The 26,794-nt window shown below is 45.5% G+C and overlaps 1 protein-coding gene and 2 non-coding genes across 3 annotated transcripts in view; 2 read left to right on the top strand and 1 right to left on the bottom strand.

Moving 5' to 3' along the window:
• LOC140189013 (uncharacterized) overlaps positions 1-26,794 on the top strand; it is a 1,003,756-nt gene that overhangs the window by 897,584 nt on the left and 79,378 nt on the right. The gene's annotated exons all lie outside the window — the stretch shown is intronic.
• On the bottom strand, positions 16,139-16,220 carry trnas-aga (transfer RNA serine (anticodon AGA)). The gene has a single exon. It is a non-coding gene; the product is annotated as a tRNA-Ser (tRNA).
• On the top strand, positions 19,539-19,610 carry trnam-cau (transfer RNA methionine (anticodon CAU)). Its single transcript has one exon. It is a non-coding gene; the product is annotated as a tRNA-Met (tRNA).

Genomic DNA, 26,794 nt, shown 5'->3' with positions numbered 1-26,794 from the left:
TCTGATCTTTCAGAAAGGACAGGGAGGCAAAAGAGGTCAGATCGCGGCACTGCTGATCAGAGACAGCATCACGGCTGCAGAAAAGGAGTAACTCATGGAGGGCTTGTCTACTGAGTTTCCGTGGGTGGAAAATAGGAACAGGAAGGGGTCAGTAACTCTACTGGGTGTTTGTTTTTTTTTAATATATAGATCATCCAATAGTAACAGGGACATCAAGGAGCAGATAGGGAGACAAATTCTGGAAAGGCGAGAGTTGTACGTACCCGAGCCGGAACCCTACACTGGGGACCTAGGGTAGTGTCCGGGGCTTCTTATTACAACGTCCTTTGTTCTTTGAGCAGCAGCCACGTACGTACACCTCGGACAGATCAACGATCGCATTCATCATGGGGCTGTTACGAGTGGATGCCTTGGCATTGGCCACCACGATCTGTGACAGCCGACCAGAGGTTTGTTCCTCCTTTCCCTCCTTCGTCTCCAAAATGAGGTAGATCTTTGAACAGCCTATTCCCGTTAAGGACGCCGCTATGCGCTTGCTAACACTCTGTCAGGGTTCGCGAAGCGTAGTAAAATACTCAATCGAGTTCCGAACATTAGCGGCACACACTTGGTGGAATGACGAGGCACTACGGGAAGTGTTCCGAGAGGGCCTTTCAGATAAGATAAAAGATGAACTGGCAGCGTCGGATGACGCGGACAGCCTGGTCTCTCTGATCTCTCTAATCGACTTCAAGAGAGTCTGAGAGAAAAGACCAGTCGCCGCTCTCCTCGGGTCAGTCCACGGTCCACCTTACCATTTTCAGCCAGCCTCCCTTCCCCGGCCGCCCCAAGCATAGCTCCTGCTCCGACCTTTCCTACTACCCTGGGGGAGGAACCGATGTAGCTGGGACGGAATCGTCTCTGCCCTGCCGAACGACTTCGGAAGCGGAGAGCTGGGGATTGTTACTATTGCGGCCAGCCTGGACATTTTGGGGATTCCTGTCCTCTGCGGCAAAAAGAGAGGGCTCACTAGCAGAAGGGGAGACACTGGTGAGCCGGACGACACTCCCTTCAGTGCCCCAGACCCCGATGCCGATCCCGGCTGCCGTGATTTCTCAACACCTGTTCCTGCCCCTATCTGTCTTGGTGGATTCCGGTGCCGAGGGAAATCTCCTGGACGAGGACATAGCCTCCCGGGCCGGAATACCTCGGGAGCAGTTAAGTAGCTCTCTGGTGGCCCGGGCACTGGACGAAAAACTTCTAGCTCCGGTTACCCACTGTACGCCATCCTTGTCTGGAAAAAAAAAAAAAAAAAACGAGAGGAGGTAGGATTTAATCGCATCCATTTTCCTGTAGCCCCTGTAGTTCTAGGATATCCATGGTTGAAAAACCGCAACCCCTACGTCGACTGCTCTAACGGGAGGATAGCCAGCTGGAGCCCGTTTTGACACGACATCTTTCTGCGGTCGGCTCCATCCCCTAGGGAGGCTATAGCGACCCCGCCTTTATTGGAACCTCTCGACATGTTCGGAGTCCCTGCAGAATAGCATGACCTGGGACAGGTATTCAGCAAACAACGGGCTCTTTCCCTGCCTCCGCACCGCCCGTATGATCGGGCTATCGTCCTTCTCCCCGGGGCTTCGTTACCTACAGTCGTCTCGATAACTTATCCCTACCGGAGAGAGAAGCAATAGAGAAATACATTAGTAAATCCCTCGAGGCGGGTTTTATACGACCTCTTTGTAGAGAAGAAGGATGGGTCGGTTCGTCCTTGTATTGATTACCGAGGCCTGAACAATATAACAGTTAAAAATAAGTACCCACTACCCCTGATTAACTCGGCATTTGAACCACTTCAGGGAGCCTCCATCTTCTCGAAGTTGGACCTTCGTAGCTCCTAACATCTACTCACGACTAGAAGACGGCCTTTAATACACGTAAGTTCCCTGTCCCCCACCACTTAATTTTCACCATGGATGTCCAGTCCCTGTATACCTCCATCGCCCACCAGGAAGGTCTCAAAGCTCTCCGATTATTTTCGTATTCCAGACCTAACCAGTTCCCCTCTACCACCACTCTCCTCCGTCAGGCCGAATTAGACCTTGCTCTTAATAATTTCCCCCTTGGCTCCTCCCACTTCTTCCATACTAAAGGTGTAGCCATGGGCAGCCGTATGGGTCCCAGCTATGCCTGCCTTTTTGTTGGCTTTGTTGAACAGTCCATGTTCCAAGCCTATACTGATATCCGTCTGCTACTTTTCCTTCGCTACATCGACGACTGCATTGGCGCGGCTTCCCGCACGAATGCTGAGCTCGTTGACTATATAGTTGACTAACTTTGCCTCCAACTTTCACCGTGCCCTAAGTTTACCTGGTCCATTTCCGTCACCTCCCTCCCCTTTCTTGATCTTTCTGCCTCTTTCTCTGGAGACAAATTATCTACTGATGTCTACTATAAGTCTACGGACCTCTCACAGCTATCTGGACTATTCCACTTCCTACCCTGTGTCTTGCAAAAATGCCATCCCTTCTCGCAATTCCCCCGTCTCCGCCGCATCTGCTCTCAGGATAAGGCTTTTCATTCCAGGACGAAGGAGATGTCTTCCTTTTTCAAAGAAAGAGGCTTCCCTTCCACCACCATCAAGTCTGCTCTCACATCATCCTCCCACACCCCACTAGTAATAGGGCTCCACTTGTCCTCACCTACCACCACACCAGCCTCCGTGTCCAACATATTATTCTCCGTAACTTCCGCCACCTCCAACGGGATCCCAACACTAAGCACATCTTTCCCTCCCCCCACCCCGTTCTGCTTTCCGCAGGGTTTGCTCCCTACGCGATTCCCTTGTCCATTCGTCCTCTCCCCCTTCCCTTCCTACCGATCTCCCTCCCGTCACTTATCCTTGTAAGCGGAACAAGTGCTACAAATGCCCTTACACTTCCTCCCTCACTACCATTCAGGGCCCCAGACAGTCCTTCCAGGTGAGGCGGCACTTCACCTGTGAGTCGGCTGGTGTGATATACTGCGTCCAGTGCTCCCGGTGCGGTCTTCTATATATTGGTGAGACCCGACGCAGACTGGGAGACCGTTTTGCTGAACACCTATGATCTGTCGGCCAGAGAAAGCAGGATCTCCCAGTGGCCACAGATTTTAATTCCACGTCCCATTCGCATTCTGATCTGTCTATCCACGGCTTCCTCTACTATCAAGATTAAGCCACACTCAGGTTGGAGGAACAACACCTTATATTTCGTCTGGGTAGCCTCCAACCTGATGGCATGAACATTGACTTCTCTAACTTCCGTTAATGCCCCTCCTTCCCTTCTTACCCCATGGCTTACTTATTCATTTACTATATATTTTTTTATTTTTTCCACTTTTCCTCTCGTTCTCTCTTCTCTCCCTCTGTCCCTCTCACTGTAACTCCTTGCCCGATCTCCATCTTCCTCTGGGCTCCCCTCCGCCTTTCTTTCGCCCTAGGCCTCCCGTCCCATGATCCTCTCCCTTCTCCAGCCTTGTATCCCTTTTGCCGTGAGTGCTGCCGGTGATGGTTATGGAGGCGGAAACAGCAAGGTCTTTTAAGAAGCTCCTGAATAGGTATATTGTGCTTTGAAAAATAGAAAATGGGACATTTCTAATTTAATTACATGCTCTGTAAGGCATTTTGAGCCGAATGGCCGGTATTTTTTTTATATGTAAACAACAACAGCACATAAAATGCACTTAACAATACTGTAAGATGCTCTACCCTCAACATATCTCTGTCCTGAGCTCCCTGACATTCATGTCCTTTTCCACAGCAAAAGCAGGAGATATATGCGTTAAAGACCCCACATCGATCTTTGTTTTACGGGTCTGTTGGTTACCCATTGCTCTGAGCAGGGAAGGGCAGAGCTGATGGAATTATTTCTCTGCGGGAAGGAGGAGGGAACTGGGTCAGTGGAGGAGAGGTTAAAGGCAGATAGTTGTGTGAAGCGGCCGGTGCAGCCAGTGCCAGTGTGAGAGGCCGCTGTAGGTCTGCAGTTCTCAACTTCTGCCGAGCAGACGACGCCGCTGCAGCACCGAGAGGGGCGGACGCATCCCGTCACCGATCTGGGAATGGAACTGACCGTGGTGCAGGCAGATGGACGCACCTCGCATTTCCGCTCACCTTTCCCGTGGGGCTCGCTGCTCAGCCGAAATTAAAGAGCTCCAGTGTAAACTGTGTCCGGCACACTTCTCTCCGGGATCCTGCAACAGCCGCTCTTTGTAAACCTGTCCGGCTCCGTGTCCTGCAAAAACAAAGACGAGGAGAGTGGGACTAAACATGGATTTCCCCCCCGGTATGGGGAGAAGAGGCAACAATACACGTCACCGGCAGCTGCTTCCCACCCCGCCTTCACCGCCCTACCTACCCCAGCCCGGGAACAGCCTCTCTCTGCCCACTCACTCCGCATTCCGAGCTCAGTCGCTGTTACATTCCGCCTCTTTCTCCCAGCCGCCATCTCCGGAGTAAGTGCCGATCTCCGAGCCTATCTGCAGAGCCGCTCCCAGAGCGATGCGCTGCTGCTGGAAGGAGGACACTGGTAGCGCCCTACTCCCGAGCCCAGGAGCTCTCCATTCCCGGCTGCTGGAAAACCGCTCCCGGGGACATGTTCTGCTGTCCGCTGTCAATCAGGTCAAGGGGCGGAACGACGCTGCGCATGCTCTCATGTCTGAATGACGTCATAGAGTGAAACATCGCCATTCCTTCCCTCAGTTCACTTTCTGAGCGTCTACACAGCGAGTCCGAGGCTAGGAGAGGGACAGGGTTGATTTAAACCGGGCAATAAACACATTGCCCACTTGGTATCGTTCTTTCCAAAGTCTCTCAGCTGTTCTTCTCCCTGCCTTCTACAGTCACTCAGACACACTGAGGAATCGGCATGAGTGCTGGAAATTGCGGGAGTTTCTATCTCACAGCAACAGACCCTGTTTAATGTTTCGAAGTGACGAAATCGGTCACCGAGTGTCACGCCAAAGCCGCTCAATTATAGACTAGTGATGGATTACTTGAGAAAAGGTGCTGAATACAAATTTCTCGGTAAACTCTCCCGTCCCGGGCTGTCTGCCGACCGGGTTGTTTCATTTTCTAAACAACCAGTTCAATCCAGTTTTGTTTTATTCAAAAAATTCTCTTGCATTTCCAGTTTTCACTTCCAGCAGGAAAACGGTCTCCACGTCAGGGAATCGAACCTCAGTGTCCCGATTGACTGAACGGGAGATTTACCACAACACTAGTGAAGAATAAGCGAGGGTATGGAATCTGTCAAACGGATTACAAACAAGAGAAAATCTGCAGATGATGGAAATCAAGGTAATGCACACAAAATGCTGCAGCAACTCAGCAGTCCAGGCAGCGTCAATGGAAAAGAGTCGACGTTTCTGTCTGAGACCCTTCATCAGGGCGATCATACGGATGTCAGGGTACAGGAGAGCTCACAGAGCAACTTAGATTTCTGTTTGTTGAGTGTAGGGCTTTCACCCACCCCTTCTCACTGTGTGACTGGAAGGTCTCAGGATTCTTTAGCGATTCAGTCACTTATTGTGTTCAAGGACTGGCCAAAAGAAGGGCTCTTATTAACGTCCAACTGCGTGTTATTTAAATTTGAAATGATTATAATCAGGATTTGTTTTCCCTCCTTGAGGCAGGCAGCCAGAGGTGTCATTTCTAGTTCCGACTCTCGCAAGAGTCGATTCTCCCTGCAGTGCAAACCCAGAGTGTTTTGTTTCTCCGGTCTGTCGGAATGACGCGACACCCACTGGTCGGAACAGGAACTGCAACAGAGTGAGGAATGATGCTTCAGAAAGCAGCTCGGAAACTGATGATCGAGTTACAGAGTCTGATAGTAAAGGAGACGGTTCACTGCCCGAATCTCTACTCGATCATGAGGCGTTTGCGGTACAGTGGTGAGCATAGCTGCTTCTCAACCAGTAGACGCGAGTTCGATTCTCGGCCATTTAAAAATCTACAATTTTCGAGTATAAAAATAACCTCTTTCAGAACGCTATGTACATGGAACTCGTGGGACAAAGTCAACCACTCACACTGGGAAATTTGCTGTGAGTGTAATCGTTTTTATCAATGATCACGCACTGTAATAGATCAGAGATTGAATTCTCATCCTTCATCTGTAGCGCGCCAAGGTTTAAAAGCAGACCACCATATACAGCGGCCATCGTTGTAGCCGCCATCGTCGGAGTGGACTGAGTCAGAGTCGGACGGCTTTGGCTCAACAGGCTTCGGCGAGAACAGGCAGAGGCCAGGGGAGGTTCCGGTAAGTTTTTTGTTCAGATTGTTTAGAGTAGAGAGAATGTCAGGCAGGATGTTGGAATGCTCCTCTTGCAGAATGTGGGAAGTCAGGGAGCCCTCCGGTGTCCCTGACAATGACACCTGCAAGAAGTGCTTCCAGCTGCAGCTCCTAAGAACCCGCGTTAGGGAACTGGAGTAGGAGCTGGATGACCTGCGGATCATTCGGGAAAATGAGGAGACTATAATTAGTAGCTACAGGGAGGTAGTTACGCCAAAGGACCAGAGGACAGGAAATTGGGTCACTATCAGGCGAGGGAAGAGGAAAGGGCAGGCAGAGCAGGGTTCCCCTGTGTCCGTTCCCCTCAACAACAAGTATACCGCATTGGATACTGTTGGGGGATGACTTACCTGGGACAAGCTGCAGTAGCTGGATCTCTGGCACTGAATCTGGCTCTGCAGTGCAGAAGAGAGGGTGGAAAAAGAGGAGAGCGGTAGTGATAGGGGACTCGATAGTTAGAGGTGCAGATAGGAGGTTTTGTGGTCGTGACGGAGAATCCAGGATGGTTTGTTGCCTCCCGGGTGCTAGGGTCAAGGATGTCTCTGATCGCTTGCATGCCATTCTGAAGTGGGAGGATGATCAGCCAGACGTTGTGGTGCACATTGGTACCAATGACATAGCAAGGAAGAGTGAGGAGGTCCTGGAGAGTGAGTATAGAGAGCTTGGTAGGAAGTTGAAAAGCAGGACCTCAAGGGTGGTAATCTCAGGCTTGCTACCTGTGCTACGTGACAGTGAGGGTAAGAATAGGATACTGCGGAGGATGAACAAGTGGCTAAGGAACTGGTGTAGGGGGCAGGGTTTCAGATTTCAGGATCATTGGGACCTCTTCTGGGGCAGTTGGGACCTGTACAAGAGACACAGGTTACACTTGAACTGCAAGAGGACCAATATCCTTTTACGGAGGTTTGTTAGTGCTATTGGGGAGGCTTTAAATTAGATTTCCATGGGGATTGAAACCAAAGTGCCAGAGGTGACAGTATGGCTAGGGTGAAAATAAACGATGTTAAAAGTTCAAGCAAATCCGCTAATAGAAAGGTTGTGAGTGGTGGTAAAAATCTTATGAGGTGTATATAATTCAATGCTAGGAGTATTGCGGGGAAGGCGGATGAGTTGAGGGTGTGGATTGAAACGTGGAATTATGACGTTATAGAAATTAGTGAAACTTGGCTGCAGGAGGGACAGGACTGGCAGCTTAATATGCCAGGGTTCCGATGTTTCAGATGTGATCGAGGCAGAGGAATGAAAGGTCGGGGAGTAGCATTGCTTGTTAGGGAAAATATTACAGCAGTGCTCAGGCAGGACCGATTAGAGGGCTTGCCTACTGAGTCCTTATGGGTGGAGCTGAGAAACAGGAAAGGGTTGGCTACATTAGTGGGATTGTATTACAGACCGCCCAATAGTCAGCGAGAATTGGAATAGCAAATCTGCAGAGAGATAGCAGGCAAGTGCAGGAAACATAAAGTTGTGGTGGTAGGGGATTTGATTTTAAATTTTCGATATATTGACTGGGTCTCTCATACTGTTAGGGGTCTGGATGGTTTAGAGTTTGCAAAATGTGTTCAGGAAAGTTTTCTAAATCAATATGTAGAGGGACCAACTAGAGGGGATGCAATATTGGATCTCCTGTTAGGAAACGAGTTAGGACAACTGACGGAAGTCTGTGTAGGGGAACACTTTTGTTCCAGTGATCATAACACCATTAGTTTCAACTTGATCATGGACAAGGATAGTTCTGGTCCTAGGATTGAGGTTCTGAACTGTAAGAAGGCCAAATTTGAAGAAATGAGGAAGGATCTAAAAAGCGTGGATTGGGACAGGTTGTTCTCTGGCAAAGATGTGATCGGTAGGTGGGAAGCTTTCAAAGGAGAAATTTTGAGAGTGCAGAGTTTGTACGTTCCTGTCAGGATTAAAGGCAAAGATATTAGGAAGAAGGAACCTTGGTTCTCAAGGGACATTGCAACTCTGATAAAGAAGAAGATGGAGTTGTATGACATGTATAGGAAACAGGGAGTAAATAAGGTGCCTGAGGAGTATAAGAAGTACAAGAAAATTCTTAAGAAAGAAATCAGGAGGGTTAAAAGAAGACATAAGGTTGCCTTGGCAGTCAAAGTAAAGGATAATCCAAAGAGGTTTTACAGGTATATTAAGAGCAAAAGGATTGTAAGGGATAAAATTGGTCCTCTTGAAGATCAGAGTGGTCGGCTATGTGCAAAACCAAAGGAAATGGGGGAGATCTTAAATAGGTTTTTTGCGTCTGTATTTACTAAGGAAACTAGCGTGAAGTCTGTGGAATTAGGGGAAACAAGTAGCGAGATCATGGAAATTGTAGAGATCGAAAAGGAGGAGGTGCTTGCTGTCTTGAGGAAAATTAAAGTGGATAAATCCCCGAGACCTGTCAAGGTGTTCCCTCGGACCTTGAAGGAGACTAGGGTTGAAATTGCAGGGGCCCTGGCAGAAATATTTAAAATGTCACTCTCTACAGGTGAGGTGCCGGCGGATTGGAGAGTGGCTCATGTTGTTCCGTTGTTTAAAAAAGGATCGAAAAGTAATCCGGGAAATTATAGGCCGGTAAGTTTAACGACGGTAGTAGGTAAGTTATTAGAGGGAGTACTAAGAGACAGAATCGACAAGTATTTGGACAGACAGGGACTTATTAGGGAGAGTCAACATGGCTTTGTGCGTGGTAGGTCATTTTTGACCAATCTATTGGAGTTTTTCGAGGAGGTTACCAGGAAAGTGGATGAAGGGAAGGCAGTGGATATTGTCTACATGGACTTCAGTAAGGCCTTTGACAAGGTCCCGCATGGGAGGTTAGTTAGGAAAATTCAGTCTCTAGGTATACATGGAGAGGTGGTAAATTGGATTAGACATTGGCTCAATGGAAGAAGCCAAAGAGTGGTAGTAGAGAATTGCTTCTCCGAGTGGAGGCCTGCGACTAGTGGTGTGCCACAGGGATCAGTGCTGGGTCCATTGTTATTTGTCATCTATATCAATGATCTGGATGATAATGTGGTAAATTGGATCAGCAAATTTGCTGATGATACAAAGATTGGAGGTGTAGTAGACAGTGAGGAAAATTTTCAGAGCCTGCAGAGGGACTTGACCAGCTGGACGAATGGGCTGAAAAATGGCAGATGGAGTTTAATACAGACAAGTGTGAGGTATTGCACGTTGGAAGGACAAACCAAGGTAGAACATAGAGGGTTAATGGTAAGGCACTGAGGAGTGCAGCAGAACAGAAGGATCTGGGAATACAGATACAAAATTCCCCAAAAGTGGTGTCACAGGTTGATAGGGTCGTAAAGAGAGCTTTTGGTACATTGACCTTTATTAATCAAAGTATTGAGCATAAGAGCTGGAATGTTATGATGAGGTTGTATGAGGCATTGGTGAGGCCGAATCTGGAGTATTGTGTTCAATTTTGGTCACCAAATTACAGGAAGGATATAAATAAGATTGAAAGAGTGCAGAGAAGGTTTACAAGGATGTTGCCGGGACTTGATAAACTCAGTTACAGAGAAAGGTTGAATAGGTTAGGACTTTATTCCCTGGAGCGTAGAAGAATGAGGGGGAGATTTGATAGAGGTGTATAAAATTTTGATGGGTATAGATAGAGTGAATGCAAGCAGGCTTTTTCCACTGAGGTAAGGGGAGAAATAAACCAGAGGACATGGGTTAAGGGTGAGGGGGGAAAAGTTTAAAGGGAACATTAGAGGGGGCTTCTTCACACAGAGAGTTGTGGGAGTATGGAATGAGCTGCCAGACGAGGCGGTAAATGCAGATTATTTTTTAACATTTAAGAATAAATTGCACAGATCGTGGATGGGAGTTGCATGGAAGGATATGGTCCGTGTGCAGGTCAGTGGGACTAGGCAGAAAATGGTTCAGCACAACCAAGAAGGGCCAAAAGGCCTGTTTCTGTGCCGTAGTGTTTTTCTATGGTTTCCATGGTTTCTATGAAACCAAGCGGACTCCGACTGAATGATCGAGGACCCCGAATTAAATAAAATACACAACAGTAGTCCCGGCAAGTCCGTTAGTTTCAAGGACTCCGCTCCAGGAACGGACTTTTTGGTCAAATCGAACATACAGATTTCTGACCAAAGACACCCCACATCCCAAATATTCTCACCTTGCCCGTTTTCCGTCGGGCAGAAAGCACGAAAGCCCGAAAGAATGTGTCACAGACTCATGGTTAGTTTCAGTCCCGCTGTTTTGTCTACTGAATCGTTTCATGGAACGATGAGGTGTACGTATTACGTCACAAACCACCTCGTTATGATGCTGCCCCTTATTACTTACCTGCACTATGCTTTCCCTTTCGCTATTACAATTTATTTTGCATTCTGTTATTGCTTTCCCTTGTGCGATCTCAATGCGCTGTTGTGATTGATCATGGGGAACAAGGACATGGCAGACTAATTGAATAACTACTTTGGCTCTGTCTTCACCAAGGAGGACATAAATAATCTCCTGAGATAGTAGGGGACAGAGGGTCTCGTGAGATGGAGGAACTCAGGGAAACACATGGTGTTAGGGAAGTGGTGTTAGGTAAATTGAAGGGATTAAAGGCTCGAGAGCCAGATGGTCTGCATTCCAGGGTATTTAAGGAAGTAGCCCAAGAAATAGTGGATTCATTAGTGACAATTTTTCAAAACTCTTTAGGTTCTGGATTAGTTCCTGACGATTACAGGGTGGCTAATGTAACCCCGCTTTTTAGAAAAGGAGGGAGAGAGAAACCGGGGAATTATAGACCGGTTAGCCTGACATCGGTGGTGGGGAGAATGCTAGAGTCAGTTATCAAAGATGTGATAACAGCAAATTTGGAAGGCGCTGAAATCATCGGACAAAGTCAGCATGGATTTGTGAAGGGAAAATCATGTCTGACGAATCTCATAAAATTTTCTGAGGATGTAACTAGCAGAGTGGATAGAGGAGAACTAGTGGATGTGGTATATTTGGATTTTCAAAAGGCTTTTGACAAGGTCCCACACAGCAGATTAATGTGCAAACTTAAAGCACACGGTATTGGGGGTATTATATTGATGTGGATAGAGAAACGTTGGGCAGACAGGCAACAAGGAGTGGGAATAAAAGGGACCTTTTCAGAATGGCAGGCAGTGACTAGTGTGGTACCGCAAGACTCAGTGCTGGTACCCCAGTTGTTTACAATATATATTAATGATTTAGACGACGGAATTAAATGCAGCATCTCCAAGTTTGCGGATGACACGAAGCTGGGTGGCTGTGTTAGCTGTGAGGAGGATGCTAAGAGGATGCAGGGTGACTTGGATAGGTTAGGTGAGTGGCAAATTCATGGCAGATGCAATTTAATGTGGAAAAATGTGAGGTTACCCACTTTGGTGGCAAGAACAGGAAAACAGATTATTATCTGAATGGTGGCCGATTAGGAAAGGGGGAGGTGCAACGAGAGCTGGGTGTCATTGTACACCAGTCATTGAAAGTGGGTATGCAGGTACAGCAGGCAATGAAAAAGGCGAATGGTATGCTGGCATTCTTAGCAAGAGGATTCGAGTACAGGAGCAGGGAGGTTCTACTGCAGTTATACAAGGCCTTGGTGAGACCACACCTGGAGTATTGTGTGCAGTTTTGATCCCGTAATCTGAAGAAAGACATTCTTGCCATAGAGGTAGTACAAAGAAGGTTCACCAGATTGATTCCTGGGATGGCGGGACTTCCATATGAAGAAAGATCGGATCGACTAGGTTTATACTCACTGGAATTTAGAAGATTGAAAGGGGATCTTTTTGAAACGTATAAAAGTCTAAAGGGATTGGACAGGCTAGATGCAGGAAGATTGTTCCCGATGTTCCGGAAGTCCAGAATGAGGGGTCACAGTTTAAGGATAAAAGGGAACCCTTTTAGGACCGAGATGAGGAAAAACTTCTTCACACAGAGAGTGGTGAATCTGTGGAATTCTCTGCCACAAGAAATAGTTGAGACCAGCTCATTTGTTATATTTAAGAGGAAGTTAGATATGGCCCTTGTGGCTGAAGGTATCATGGGGTATGGAGAGAAGGCAGGTACAGGGTTCTGGGTTAGATGATCAGCCATGATTATACCGAATGGCGGTGCAGGCTCGAAGGGTCGAATGCCCTACTCATGCACCTATTTTCAATGTTGCTATGTTTCTATGTAATTATTTCATCTCCCTGGACAGTATGAACGGAGAAAGTCTTCACTGTATCTCGGTACATGTGTCTGAAATATAACAGTTTAAATTCCCATCGCGGCCGCAGTAGGGAGCCCCGGCCTTCGTTCAGCGCAGCGTTTTCCAGCTGACAATGAAACACAACAGAAGCAAATCTGCCGGACCATTGGCCGCCAGCCTGTCGGTTAACAGCCGGACGCGCTCACCAATGTGCCGCAGAGACAAGTTTTGTTGAAAGTCGGAATAAATGGTTCAATTCTGCGCTGTAGAACGTGACCAACAGTCGCCTCTGGGGGGACCCGGTTTTTCACAATCTACATGACTGGTTTTTGCATGAGAGAGTTACGGACAATATCAAACAGAAAATGTTGGATATACACTGTTGTCAGGACTCGAAACTGCGCGAGGAAATCCCAATAGATTCTGGGTGCATTGCGAAACAATTCGGCCACGACTACACACTCCCACTGATTCCCCTTCTGGCATTTATCCAAACGGAAGAAGTGCTTCGCCTGGCCGTTCACCTCCTCCCTCACAACATTCAGAGTCCCAAACAGTCCTTCCAGGTGAGGAAACACTTCAGCTGTGAGTTTCTCTGGGCCATATACTGTATCGGATGCTCCCAATACGGCCTGATCTACAATGACGAAACTGAAGATAAATTGGGGAACCATTTTGTCGAGCTACTTTGCTCCATCTGCAACGAGCAGTACTTCACAACGGTCAACGATTTTAATTCCACTGCCCATTCCCATTCTGACATGTTGGTCCATGGATTGCTCTGCTGCCACGATGAAACCACTCTAGGGATGGAGGAGCAACACTTCATATTCCGTCTGGGTAGCCCTCAACCTGATAGAATGAACATAAATTTATCTAACCCGGTAATTTCTCCATTCTCCTCTCTTTGTTTTAATTCTCCATTCGGGATTCCCTCTTCCATCTTCGCTGTTCCTCCCATGTCTACCACCTCGCTCTATTTCCCCGCTTCCCCTCCAATCGGATACCTGCTTTTCAACCCTTTTCCTTTTCCATTTCCACCTCTCATTTATTTCCCTTTCCCCACATATCTATCTTACTTCCTCACCTGCCTTCACCTATCGCCCCCAGTTTTCAATACTGCCTTTTCACCAACATATCTACCTTTTGTTCTCACCTGGCTTCACCTATCACCTCCCAGTTTTCAATTTCCCTTTTCCCCAACATATCTACATTGTTTTCCTCACCTGGCTCCACCTATCACCTCCCGGTTTTCAATCTCCAGTTTCCCCAATATATCTACATTCCTTTCGGACCTGACCTCAGTTATCACCTCCAAGTTTTTAATACTCCCCTTCACCAAATTATCTACCTTCATTCCTCACCTGGCCTCACCTATCACCTCCTAGCTTTCAATATCCCCTTTCCCCAACATATCAGCCATCCCTCCTCACCTGGCTTCACCTATCACCTTGTAGCTTCTACTCCTTCTCTTCCTAATCGTTCTTATTTTGGCTTCATCCCACCTCCTTTGAGTACTGATGAAGGAACACGGCCTGACACTTCGATTTTTCATTCCTCTCCATAGATGCTGACTGACATGCTGAGATCCTCTAGACCATTGCCTTTGACTGAGATTTTTCCCCCTCCTTTCATTACCATGGTCTGCCGTGCTGGACATTCCCCACGGTTTTGTTTTTCATATAACATAGAAACAAAAGTCCCGATGATAACAGTCACAGTCACTCACTTGGTCTCACCAGATCCGCGGCTTTTCTTTTTGCCCGATCACGTTCGCCCACCTTGTCTGAAATGGGAAAAAAAAACCTTATTTTCTCTCTTCCCCAGTGGTGACGACTGGGTTTCCGCCTGAATCATTAAATTTGTTTCCCTTTGTACAAATATGACAGACGTGCGAGAGCTTGGCAGTGGAGCAGCAAGTCCTTTCTTTATTTAACGTGCACGTTGATGTGAACAAGAAGCGAAACATCCCTGCTCCTGGGTTCATAAAGCGACCCGGAGATCACGGTGAGATCTGTGAGGCAGTACCAGCCACGGGCCACTAGAGGGCACCGAGGGACTGGATCCTGTGTAGCAGCGCAGAACACTCACAAATTCAAAGTAAATTCATTGTCAAAGCACAAATATGCTACCATTTTTTTTTTTTTTTGCATTTTCTTGAGTGGATTCACAATAAGTCCGGAGAAACAGAATACAATCAATGAAAGAGTGCACACAAGACGGTCAATCAATGTAGAAAACATAACAGACTGTGAAAATACAGAAACGTAAAGTGATTATCATATATAAGTTTACCAATGGAAGAGCAACACTCCATGGAAAACATTCCCATGATCTGAGCAGACTAGATGTGAAGGAAAAGTGGAACGTTTGGCTCGGAGTTGGAGACCTCTTCCCAGACACAGAGGGGTTCCTTGTAGCAATACAGGGCCAGGTGATCAACACAAAAATGTTATAAATACATAACAAAAGCCCAACAAATTAAAGTCGATAAATGCAGACAATGACAAAGAACACCAGAAACAATCCAACGCATTGCAGGATGGAGTAGCAGTTTAACTCAATCTGATTACTTACACAGGGACAATGAATTGACAAACATCATTCACCAAAATCTTGCTTTAAAGTACAAACTCATAAAAGACGCCATACTTACGGTAAATACAAACCTGTCCTAGATTCGGGTCAGAGTCCTACAAATTATTTTATGGCTGATACATTATTACAGATAGTTCAATCTATAATAACCATCTGGATATATAATATTACTGGATTAAAAGGCAATAACAACGTACATAATCGATATAGCCATTGCAAACACACATAACATACAACAATTAACAAACACAAGAAATATACTGAATTAAAAGAACAAATTTGAAAGACGATCGAGCATGAACAGGGTATACATTGTCCCAATAGTAATATCAACAATTATCATCTCAAAGTCACTACACAATAGCGTTAAACGGTTAGGCCAACACAGCAATATTTCTGCAAATCTCCTGGAAACCATTATACTATACACCACTAGAACAGTCCGAAGTCCGTGGCTATTGAGGAATGAGCGTGCTTCAGTACGCCCGTACTTCAAGTTTTACTAGCTTGAGCTGAGAAAGTAATAATAATGATAACAAAACAAATAATGTCGATAGCATGAAATGTCGAGTTTGAAAGTGAGTCAGTGTTGGTGTGAGTGAAATTGAGAGAATTTATCCCTCTGGTTCAAGTGGCGATTACATAAATATAAACATGAAATACATTGGTGCCTTGTAAGAGTTTCTGCTGGTTTGATCGTCGATGTAAAATATTTTAAGTTTATGCCAACATAAATGTAAGCAAGACAGGTCGTGGTAGTGTTCTGTTTCCCATATGTTGATATTTTTTAAACGAATGTACTAGGGACAGCACGGAGCGCACAAAACGGACAGCAAAGGCTACTGGATCAAAAGAGTCCTTGGATGGGCTGGAACCACCAACATTTCGGATAACAGCCGTACGCACTGACCCATTGCATAGTAGATGCCACCTGAATAAAAGCAAACCACATGGACAATTCCCCTGGTTTTGGAGGCGGCGAACAGAGATCGATGTTTCGACTGGCTTTTTACTATCTGTATCCGTGGGAGGGATCAGGGAGTCAAAACCGATATAATCACGTAGTCGGCAGGATTCGAACCTGCGCAGGGAAACCCCAATGGATTTCTAGTCCATCGCCTTAACCACTCGGCCACGACTACAAGTTCTTCAGAGTTAGAGTCAAATGTTGGAGTCAGATAAGCAGGGTTGATCCTGAACATAGAACATAGAACATAGAACAGTACAGCACAGTACAGGCCCTTCGGCCCACAATGTTGTGCCGACCCTCAAACTCTGCCTCCCATAAAAGCCCCCACCTTAAATTCCTCCATATACCTGTCTAGTAGTCTCTTAAACTTCACTAGTCTATCTGCATCCACCACTGACTCAGGCAGTGCATTCCACGCACCAACCACTCTCTGAGTAAAAAACCTTCCTCTAATATCCCCCTTGAACTTCCCACCCCTTACCTTAAAGTCATGTCCTCTTGTATTGAGCAGTGGTGCCCTGGGGAAGAGGCGCTGGCTATCGACTCTATCTATTTCTCTTATTATCTTGTACAGCTCTATCATGTCTCCTCTCATCCTCCCTCTCTCCAAAGAGTAAAGCCTTATCTCCCTTAACCTTTGAACATAATGCATACTTTGTAAACCAGACAGCCTCCTGGTAAATCTCCTCTGTACCATTTCCAATGCTTCCACATCCTTCCTATAGTGAGACGAACAGAACTGTACACAGTACTCCAAGTGTAGCCTAACCAGAGTTTTAAAGAGCTGCATCATTACATCACGACTCTTAAACTCTATCCCTCGACTTCTGAAAGCTAACACACCACAAGCTTTCTTAACTATCCTATCCACCTGTGAGGCAACTTTCAGGGATCTGTGGACATGTACCCCGAGATCCCTCTGCTCCTCCACACTACCATGTATCCTGCCATTTACTTTGTACTTTGCCTTGGAGTTTGTCCTTCTAAAGTGTACCACCTCACACTTCTCCGGGTTGAACTCCATCTGCCACTTCTCAACCCACTTCTGCATCCTAACAATATCTCTCTGCGATCTTTGACAATCCTCTACACTATCTACAACACCACCAACCTTTGTGCCGTCTGCAAACTTGCCAACCCACCCTTCTTCCCCCAGGTCCAGGTTGTTAATAAAAATCACGAAAAGTAGAGGTTCCAGAACAGATCCTTCTGGGACACCACTAGTCACAATCCTCCAATCTGAATGTTCTCCCTCCACCACCACCCCTTTGCCTTCTGCAGGCAAGCCAATTCTGCATCCACCTGGCTAAATTTCCCTGGATCCCATGCCTTCTAACTTTCTGAATAAGCCTACTCCCTCATCTATATGCCTGGTCACCTCCTCAAAGAAGTCTATCAGGCTTGTTAGACATGATCTGCCCTTCACAAAGCCATGCTGACTGTCCCTGATCAGACCATAATTCTCTAAATGCCTATAGATCCTATCTCTAAGAATCTTTTCCAACAACTTTCCGAGCACAGACGTAAGGCTCACTGGTCTATAATTACTCGGACTCTCCCTACTACCTTTTTTGAACAAGGGGACAACATTCGCCTCCCTCCAATCCTCGGGTACCATTCCCTTGGACAACGAGGACATAAAGATCCTAGCTAGAGGCTCAGCAATCTCCAAAGTTGAAAGATTAAACTAAATTTATTACCGAAGAATATACTCGTAACCACATGAGCATCCACCGTAAATACAATGAAACACAAGAGAATCAATGAAAGACCGCACTCAAGATAGACAGCAGACGAGCGATGTGCAAAAGACTATAAACGATGCAAATACAAGAAAGAACAAACACAATATTAATAATAACTAATCAATAAAGATCGAGAACATGAAATGATTAGTCTTGAAATTGAGTTTATGGGTTGTGGGTACAGGTCAGTGTTGGGTAAATGAAGTTATCCATTCTTCTTCAGGAGTCTGATGGTTGCGGGGTGATGGACCTGTTGATGTGTTACCTCCTTCCTGATGGAGCTGTGTGAAGAGAGTATAATCTGCATGGCCGCGGCCCTCTATTCCGTGTGGATGCGCTCAGCGGTGAGGAGGGGCATAACTGTGCTGGACTGGGCTCTATCCATTACGCTTTCTGGGCTTGTCCGTACAAGGACACGGGTCCTCTTGCCACCAGTCAATATACTCTCCGCCACACATCTATTGAAGTCTGTCAAACTTTTAGATGACATGCAGAGCGCTGCCGTGCCTTCTTTGTAACAGGAGGTATGTGCCGGGCCCAGGAGAGAGAATCTGAAATGATGACACTGAGGAAGTTATATTTCCTCCTTCATTCTTCCCTCGCTGCTGCTCCCTCGTCCCTCACCATCCGCACTGCGCTCTCACTTGGATTTTGGCATAGATTCCTTTCTCACTTCTTTCATTTAATTTTGTGAGCTGAGTTTATCACCTCACTCCTATAACGCTACTTCAGTGACAGCTCAACTACCTAAAAATGTTTCCACTGCTTCTTACGCTGTTGTCCGCCAGAGCACCGTCTCTTCAAAGTCATAACACGCTGCCAAGAGGTTATGACCATCGCGTATTTATTGATGTCCACATGCAACGAATATTTAGACAGTTCCTGTGAGGTATTTCCAGGCCTGTTTATTTATATATATCCCCAACCTGTCTTTACACCGTCCTACGTGGGAGAGTTAAAACCCGACCCTTACTGTTTCAGTTACAAAGCTGTGGTGGTGAAATGGAAAACCCGCCCCGCGTGGCAGGGAGGTGCGAAGCATCAGCGATACTCCACATCTCCCCATCTGTCACTCACTGGTCCGGCCGTGATGGTCTGAACATGACAGCAACAGGTAATCCCGGTGGAGGAGTTGCTGCGTTTGAGGTGAGTGCTTGCAGTACATCAACGTCGCGAGTTCCGCTCACAAGGTGAACTGCGGGTTCAACACTGAAGCAACTCCGACATTCATTCAATCATCAGGACAGGATTAGGAAGTTAATGGCACCTCGGCTGAAAACGTCTTATTTATTTAAAAATGAGCCTACCAGTGGGATGAATTATCCGTCTGGATAATTAAATAAAGTAAAACACATTTCACGGGCGAAATGGCGGGAACGAGCTGCAAGACGGGATAGAACATAAAAGGCACAGAAATAATAACTGGGTGAGCCAGAAAGAAAGGTGGAGAAAAAGAGAAAGAGAAGAAACAGGGAATAAACAAAAGAAAATAAACTACGTTTGAGTTTGTATACGGGAAAAAGACGAAGTGAATCCGGACATATACAGACACAGAACGAGACCCAGACATGTACAGACACAGGCAGAGACACAGACCATAACATGTACAGACACAGACACTGACTCAGACATATACAGACACAGAACCAGACCCAAACATGTACAAACACAGGCATAAATACATACATACATACACACAAAACATCGTGCAATGTTCACAGTTCAACAGATCCGATCTTTCCTGTAGCAGAGTGGCGCAGCGGAAGCGTGCTGGGCCCATAACCCAGAGGTCGATGGATCGAAACCATCCTCTGCTATAATCTTTGTTGGCGGCAGCGGATATTTATCCTCATGTTTTAAAACACTAATGTGTCGCATAATGCATCTATAAAAGGAAACGGTATTTCAATTGAAATTCGTCATTTATTCGTGCTCTTTTAATTCTCGTCTCTGTGGTGCAATCGGTGAGCGCGTTCGGCTGTTAACCGAAAGGTTGGTGGTTCAAGCCCACCCAGGGACGGTAGTATTACAGTTGTCTGTTTTTTTCCCCCTCTCTTGTACACGAGAAAATGTGCAGCAGCAATCTATGGAATTAACACACAGTCGATGTTTCAGGCCGAAGCACTTCTACAGGATCATGAAGCAGCCAAGCCTGCTGAGTTCCTCCAGCAGTTTGTGTGTGTTGCTTGGATTTCCATCACCTACACATCTTCTCGTTTGTGATTCAACTTCTGCACTGTGAAGTCTCTTCCATGGAATTGAATTGAATTGACTATTAATTACCTCCTTCACACACATGAGGAGTAAAAACCTTTACGTTACGTCTCCGTTTAAATGTGCAATGTACAATTTATAGTAATATGCAATAAATATTACTATATTTATTACAGTCAATATAACGTATAATACGAATGTATCAGCGTGAATTAATCAGTCTGATGGGCTGGTGGAAGAAGCTGTCACGGAGCCTGTAGGTCTTGGCTTTTATGCTGCGGTACTGTTTCCCGGATGGTAGCAGCTGGAACAGTTTGAGATTCGGGTCACTCGGGTCCTCAACAATCCTTCGGATCATTTTTACAAACCTGTCTCTGTAAATGTCCTGAATAGAGGGAGGTTCACATCTACAGATGCGCTGGGTTGTCCGCACCACTCTCTGCAGAGTCCTGCGATTGAGGGAAGTACAGTTCCCATACCAGGCAGTGATGCAGCCAGTCAGGATGCTCTCAATTCTGTGCCTGTAGAAAGTCCTTAGGATTTGGGGACCCATACCAAATTTCATCAACTGTCTGGGGTGAAAGAGGCGCTGCTGTGCCTTTTTCACCACGCCGCCGGTATTTACAGACCTCGTGAGATCCTCGCTGATGTGTATGCCGAGTAACTTTCACCCTCTCAACCCCAGATCCATTGATGTCAATAGGGGATGCGTACTCTGAAGAAGTTTGAATCTTCTTTTCGACGGGAGTTCAGAGAAACCCTCTCTCAATGCTTCCCGGGTCTAATATGTGTTTTTCATTCATTTTGGTGTCCTCGATCATCCTACATGAGGGACCAACCCCATCGTACATTAGGGATCCATCTCATCCATTAGAGTGAATTTCACTCATAACAAATTGCTCATGAATTAGAGTTTAGCGTTCATAGCGCTTGGTGAGAGTTTTTCTTTTTTTATCCGGAAAGCGCACAATCTGCAATGGCCGGGAATAGAACCCGCGTGAACTTCTTGGGAAGCAGCTATGCTCACCACTATACCACCATCTCCCCATGATACAAACCGGTTTCGGTTACTGAATGGTCTCTGGTGCTATAAGATTCTGTAACTCGATTCTCAGTGTCTGAGCTGTTTTCTGAAGGATCGTTCCTCACTCTGTTGCAGTTCCTGTACCGACCACTGGATGTCGCGACGTTCCGACAGACCGGAGAAACACAGCGCCTGGGATCCGACTGAAGGGAGAATGGAACCGAGTGATTCGAAGGGGTACAGATGGTTTCCTGCTTCACGTATCAGTAAATGGAAAACAAATCCTAATTATAAATATCCGTTCAAACAACACGCAGTTAGACGTTAATGGGATCCCTTCTTTTGCCCAGTCCTTGAACTCAGTAAGTGACAGAATCATTTTCCCCCGGGATCAATAAAGTATGACTATGACTAAAAATTCTGAGACACGTCCAGCCACACAGTGAGGAGAGGATGGGTAAAATGCGGCAGCTCTACGCTCAGCAAACAGACATCGGAGTGACTCTATCAGTTCTCCTACACACTGACATCCGTGTGACAGATTCCATACTCTTGTTTATTCCTCGTTAGTTCAGTGGTTAGTATGCGTGCCTGTCACGCGGGAGACCGAGGTTCAACTCGCGACGAGGAGACCGTTTTCCTGCTTCAAATGAATACGGGATTCGAATATGGGACAATCTAGTGTGCAAATAGCCCAAAACTGGAGAGTTTCCCGAGAAGAAGGGACGTTCATCGCTTTGTTTCACTTTTCCCTCACTACGTCTGTATCTCAAGGCCGTTTGATGTTACACTCAATGACCGAATGGGTCACTCCGAAACATTATACAGGGACTACTGCTGTGAGATATGAACTCCCGCACTTTCCCACCACCCGTGCCGACTCTCTCTGTTTGTCTGGTTGACTGTGTGGGAAGACAGGCAAAGGAACAACTGAAACACTTTGGAGAGAACGATACCATGAACTTGTGTACCGCAGGGTTTAAAGCCACCTGCCCCTCCCGCAACACTGGACCATCCGAACAGAAGCTCAAAGAGTGAACTTGGGGGAAGGTACGATTGAGTTTTGTGATGTAATTGCAACACGTGAGCATCCGCTTCGTTTCTCCGCCCCTAGGCCTGATTGACAGTAAAATACATGAAAATGGTTCGAGTTGCTGACTGGCTCAGGGGCAGTAGCGGTTGATTGCGCTGGCTGTGAACCTGTGCGGATAATGGGAAATAATGTAAGTTCAGATGGCGGGGGGAAGTGTCTGGAAAAGGAACAGGAAATGAATGGTCCTGGTGAGTGCGGTAGCAGGTTGGAATGAAGTTGGGTCTAGATCTGCAAAACGGAAAAGGTAACACAATATTGGAATGATTTCAAGTGATTTGAGAGGATACAGAAAAAAATAAAGAAGACTTCAAGGTATTATTTAAATTTGACCTGGAACAGCCTTCTTTTATCAATCCGATTGAATTACCGCAGCAACACACAAAATGCTGGAGGAACTCAACAGCATCTATGGAAAAGGGTTCAGTCGACATTTCGGGCGAGGCCATTCATCAGTCCTGAGTTCCTCCAGCATTTCATGTGTGTAGCTTGGATTTCCAGCATCTGCACGTTTTCTCGTTTGAAATTAACTGAAGTGTTGAAAACTACTTTAGGGAATATAGATTGTGCGCAAAGCTTACGGGGAGGTGATGTGCTAATCGTTAAGATAAGAAACTGTGAGAAGGCATTACATTTGAAGACTTTATATGGTTAAAATGATATATATGTTGCCTAATGAAAATAGAGGTATCAGGGGTGTTAGAACAGGTGTTCTGGTGGAGATTTCGATAAAGAAATTAAGAAGGTAAAGAGATTACAAGTGCAAACACGAGGATATCTGCAGATGCTGGAAATTCAAGCAACACACACAAAAAATGCTGGTGGACGCAGCAGGCCAGGCCGCATCTATAGGCCGAGTCCTGAAACGTCGACTGTACCTCTTCCTGTAGATGCTGCCCAGCCTGCTGCGTTCACCAGCATTTTGTGTGTGTGTTGCAGAGATTACAGGTACTTTGAAATGGAGAAAAGATGGACAGTTTAACTGCATTGATATGCTTTGATGAGGTGAAACTTTCTAATAAAGTTAATCTGGGGTATTTTAATTATAACGCACGAGCTCATATTCCACCTCTGCTTGGATGACACAAAGTTAGAGATTTGGGCATGTTGTGACAGTATGTCATGGGAAACTAAGGTGTAGTTAGTGTTGTGGGAAACTAAGTATGAAGATTGTGAAGGTGTAAAGTTTGATTGGTGTAACTGTAGAGGAGAACGTAGTGCAGCTTAAAAGGATGTGAAGTACTTAAGAAAGCAGCTGGTTGAACAGGCTAAAGTACAGTTAGGTGTGTCTTAAGCAGAGGCCTTGCAGAAAAGTTAAACCGAATGTTGATCAAATACAACCAGTCAGACAGAATGCGGAGTCAGCGGCGAAATGTCACATTGCAGGTCCATTACTAAATATACTTTACTAGTCAATAAAATGAAGTTTGTGATATTTATACAGGATGTGGCGAATTATACTGGTCAGTCATCTAGTTGTACTGAGAAAAATATAAGTATTGTGAAAGCTGCTGAAAAGTATCGAGGTATAACTGGTGTTATGTGGGAAACTGTAAAAGAAGCTCTGATGGGTGGGGTATCTGTATTTCAGTCTCTTTGTGCAGGTACAGAATGGGGTTAAGAATATTGCAGTGGAATGAGAGTAATCAAGACATTAAGAAGTTTATTTCTGATTCATCAAATTCACCCAATATGAAACCGGGCTGTACCACATTTCCTTTGCAGGAAATTATATTATAATACGGCGTGATAGGTTAGGTGGTAGAGGGGGTGGTGTTGCAAGTTTAATAAGGAAAGGGATAGGACACAGAGTTGTGGATGTGAATGAAGTGCATGAGCTGTTTGTAGTAGAAGCACTTGATTCAACAGGTAGGGGTGTTAAAGTGGTAAAACTCCTGTGGAGCGCTTTTGATTGATATGTTGGAAAGCATATATCGCTCTAGCTCACTAAGGGTTGTATAGTGTGGGGATTTTTGGGCACAGTTCATTGTGGGGTCATTCATGGAGTTGTTTGATTGTAGAAGAATTTTTAGGTATTTCCAATCTTGTGTGCCTTAATCATTGAAGGGGTAAGAAATGTAATATTCCTAATAGTCTGAAAACTGCTGTAAATTTAACTCCAGTTTCAAACATTCTGGCTGGAGTGACTGAATGAGATGTTATGAGTGAGGAGACAATGGGAAGTGATTATTTTCATATATTTATAAGCTTAGGTTTGGAGTTATATAGGGGGCAGGAGACTGATTTTAGGAGGTGGCATTCTGATGAAGCAAACTGGCAGAACATTGAGGCTGATATGGGTTTCCGCAATGAATGGTGATGTCACATTATTCATCAAACTGCGGTGGAAGTGATGCCTGTTAAAAATGACATTAATAGGAGGAAGACTGCACCTTGGTGGATGGGGGAGTGTGCAGAGGGAATTAGGGAGAGAAATAAGGTGTTTGAGAGAGTTGAGAATTATCACTCTCCGAGTGACCTTATTAAGTATGAAAGGGTATAAGCTGTGGTGAGGAAAGTGGTGAAGGTTGTGAAAGAGGTTTACTGGAGGTCATCTTGTGATAGTATTGAACAGGATATTAAACTTGGAGATGCTTGGGGAATGATTAAGAAAATCGGGGGGTGGGGTTCATCGGGTTAATAAGATTCCAGTATTGATTAAAGAAGGTGATTGTCACTGAAATAGGGAAGGTTGAGTTACTGGCGTGGTCATTTGCTGCAATTCATAATCAATATAATTTAAGTGAAGAACCTACGCGATGTCGGGATGAGGTTTTAAGTGAATAGTCTGATGTGCTGGAAGCCAGATGTAACAATGATAGTATTAGTGATGTAGATTTTCTTTGTGTGAATTTAAGAAAGCTATTAACAGTACAAGTCAGATGGCTCCGGGAAAGGATGATATATGTATTGTATGTTTAAACAGATAGCTTACAACTCATAAGATAATACTAACATTTTTGAATCATCTTCCCTCCTCAGAGAAAATGGTAGTGCCTGTTCCGAAACCTGGAAATCTCCGCAGGATCCTTCCAGTAAGAGAAAAACATCATTAACATCCCATCTCAGTTCGGTAAACTTATGGAACATATGGTAATAGAGCGATTGAATTATATTTTGGAAAAGAGAGGTGATGTAGCATTTTATCAGTGTGGATTTTGGAAACGTAGAATGACATTGGATCTAGTTTTATGTTTAGAAGATGATAAAAGGAAAGCATAGGTAAATAAAGTGTCATGGTTCCGTTTGGCTGTTCTCCTTTAACTCTCCTTTCTCCCTGATTATGCTCTAATTTCAGCCAGTAGATTTCCAATTGCTGCTAGTTTACTTAATTACGGTACTCCTGGTTTGCATCAGAGACTGTGAAATAAGTACGATGGCGTCACTACACAGGTTGCCAGTTTGTTGGTCCATTCTTGTGTAATACTTCGTTCTCTTGTCCGATTAGAACCGTTAGTTCTAAGTTTTGTTCCAAGTTCAGCTCTAGTTTCCAGATAGTCCCTGTAAATCCCGTCTCCTTGTCAAGATTCCTCCGGTTAGCTGTTCTACGTTCACGTCTACGCCAGCATCCGCAACTCAGTCGAGGTGCCGGTCTCCTGCGCTTGGGTTCTCCTCAGTGGCTCCATGTAACAGAAAAAAAAATTGACCATAATCCTCTGCAACAAACCCTCTTCATACAAACATTAAACAAGTCAACAAATTCAAATATCTTGGCAGCCTAATAACAAGTAATGGCAGGTGCGACACAGATATCAAATACAGAACAGCAATGGCGAGCGAAGCTTCCCAAAAATGAAGACCATATTAACAGACAGAAACATACTACATTTCTTTTAAATAACTGGCTTAAGCCAAGAATGGATTTATTTTAAAGGTAGCCTCGGTAGACTTAACTTAAATAAAGGATGTAAATTGATTTTAATTAATGCTATTAGTGCGTGGAGCGGCACTTGATGTTGTGGCCATTACAGAGTCTTGGATGGTGCAGGAGCAGGCATGGCTACTTCAAGTGCCAGGCTTCAGATGTTTCAGAAAGGACAGGGAGGGAGGCAAAAGACGTGGGGGCGCGGCACTGTTGATCAGGGTTAGTGTTACGGCTTCAGAAAAGGAGTAAGTCATAGAGAGGCTGTCTGCGGAGTCTCTGTGAGTGGAAGTTAGGAATAGGAAGGGATCAATAATTCTACTGGGTGTTTTTATGAGCCAGCCAATAGTAACAGGGACATTGAGGAGCCGATTCGGAGAAAGATTCGACAAGGCTGTATTATTAACAGGGTTGTTGCGGTGGGAGAGTTTAATTTCCTAAATATTGATTGGCATCTCCTAAGATTGAGGAGTTAAATGGGGTGGAGTTTGTTCGGTGCGTTCAGCAAGCTTTTTTGACACAATAAGTAAATAGCCGACAAGAGGAAAGGCTGTACTTTTTTCTGGTGTTGGGAAATGAGTCTGGTCAGTTGTCAGGTCTCTCTGTGGGGGAGCGTTTTGGACATAGTGATCAAAATTGCATTTCCTTTACCATAGCACTGGAGAGAGATAGGAAGAGACAGGTTCGGGAAACTTTTAATTGGAGTAAGGGGAAACATGAGGCTATCAGGCAGGAACTTGGAAGCATCAAATTGGAAACAGATGTTCTCAGGGAAACGTTCGGAAGAAATGTGGCAAATGCTCAGGGGATA

The sequence above is a fragment of the Mobula birostris genome, chromosome 28, assembly GCF_030028105.1.
Source record: "Mobula birostris isolate sMobBir1 chromosome 28, sMobBir1.hap1, whole genome shotgun sequence".
In the NCBI taxonomy this organism is placed as follows: Eukaryota; Metazoa; Chordata; class Chondrichthyes; order Myliobatiformes; family Myliobatidae; genus Mobula; species Mobula birostris.
The sequence above is the reverse complement of the archived record's forward strand: the minus strand, read 5'-3'. Positions and strand labels throughout refer to the sequence as shown.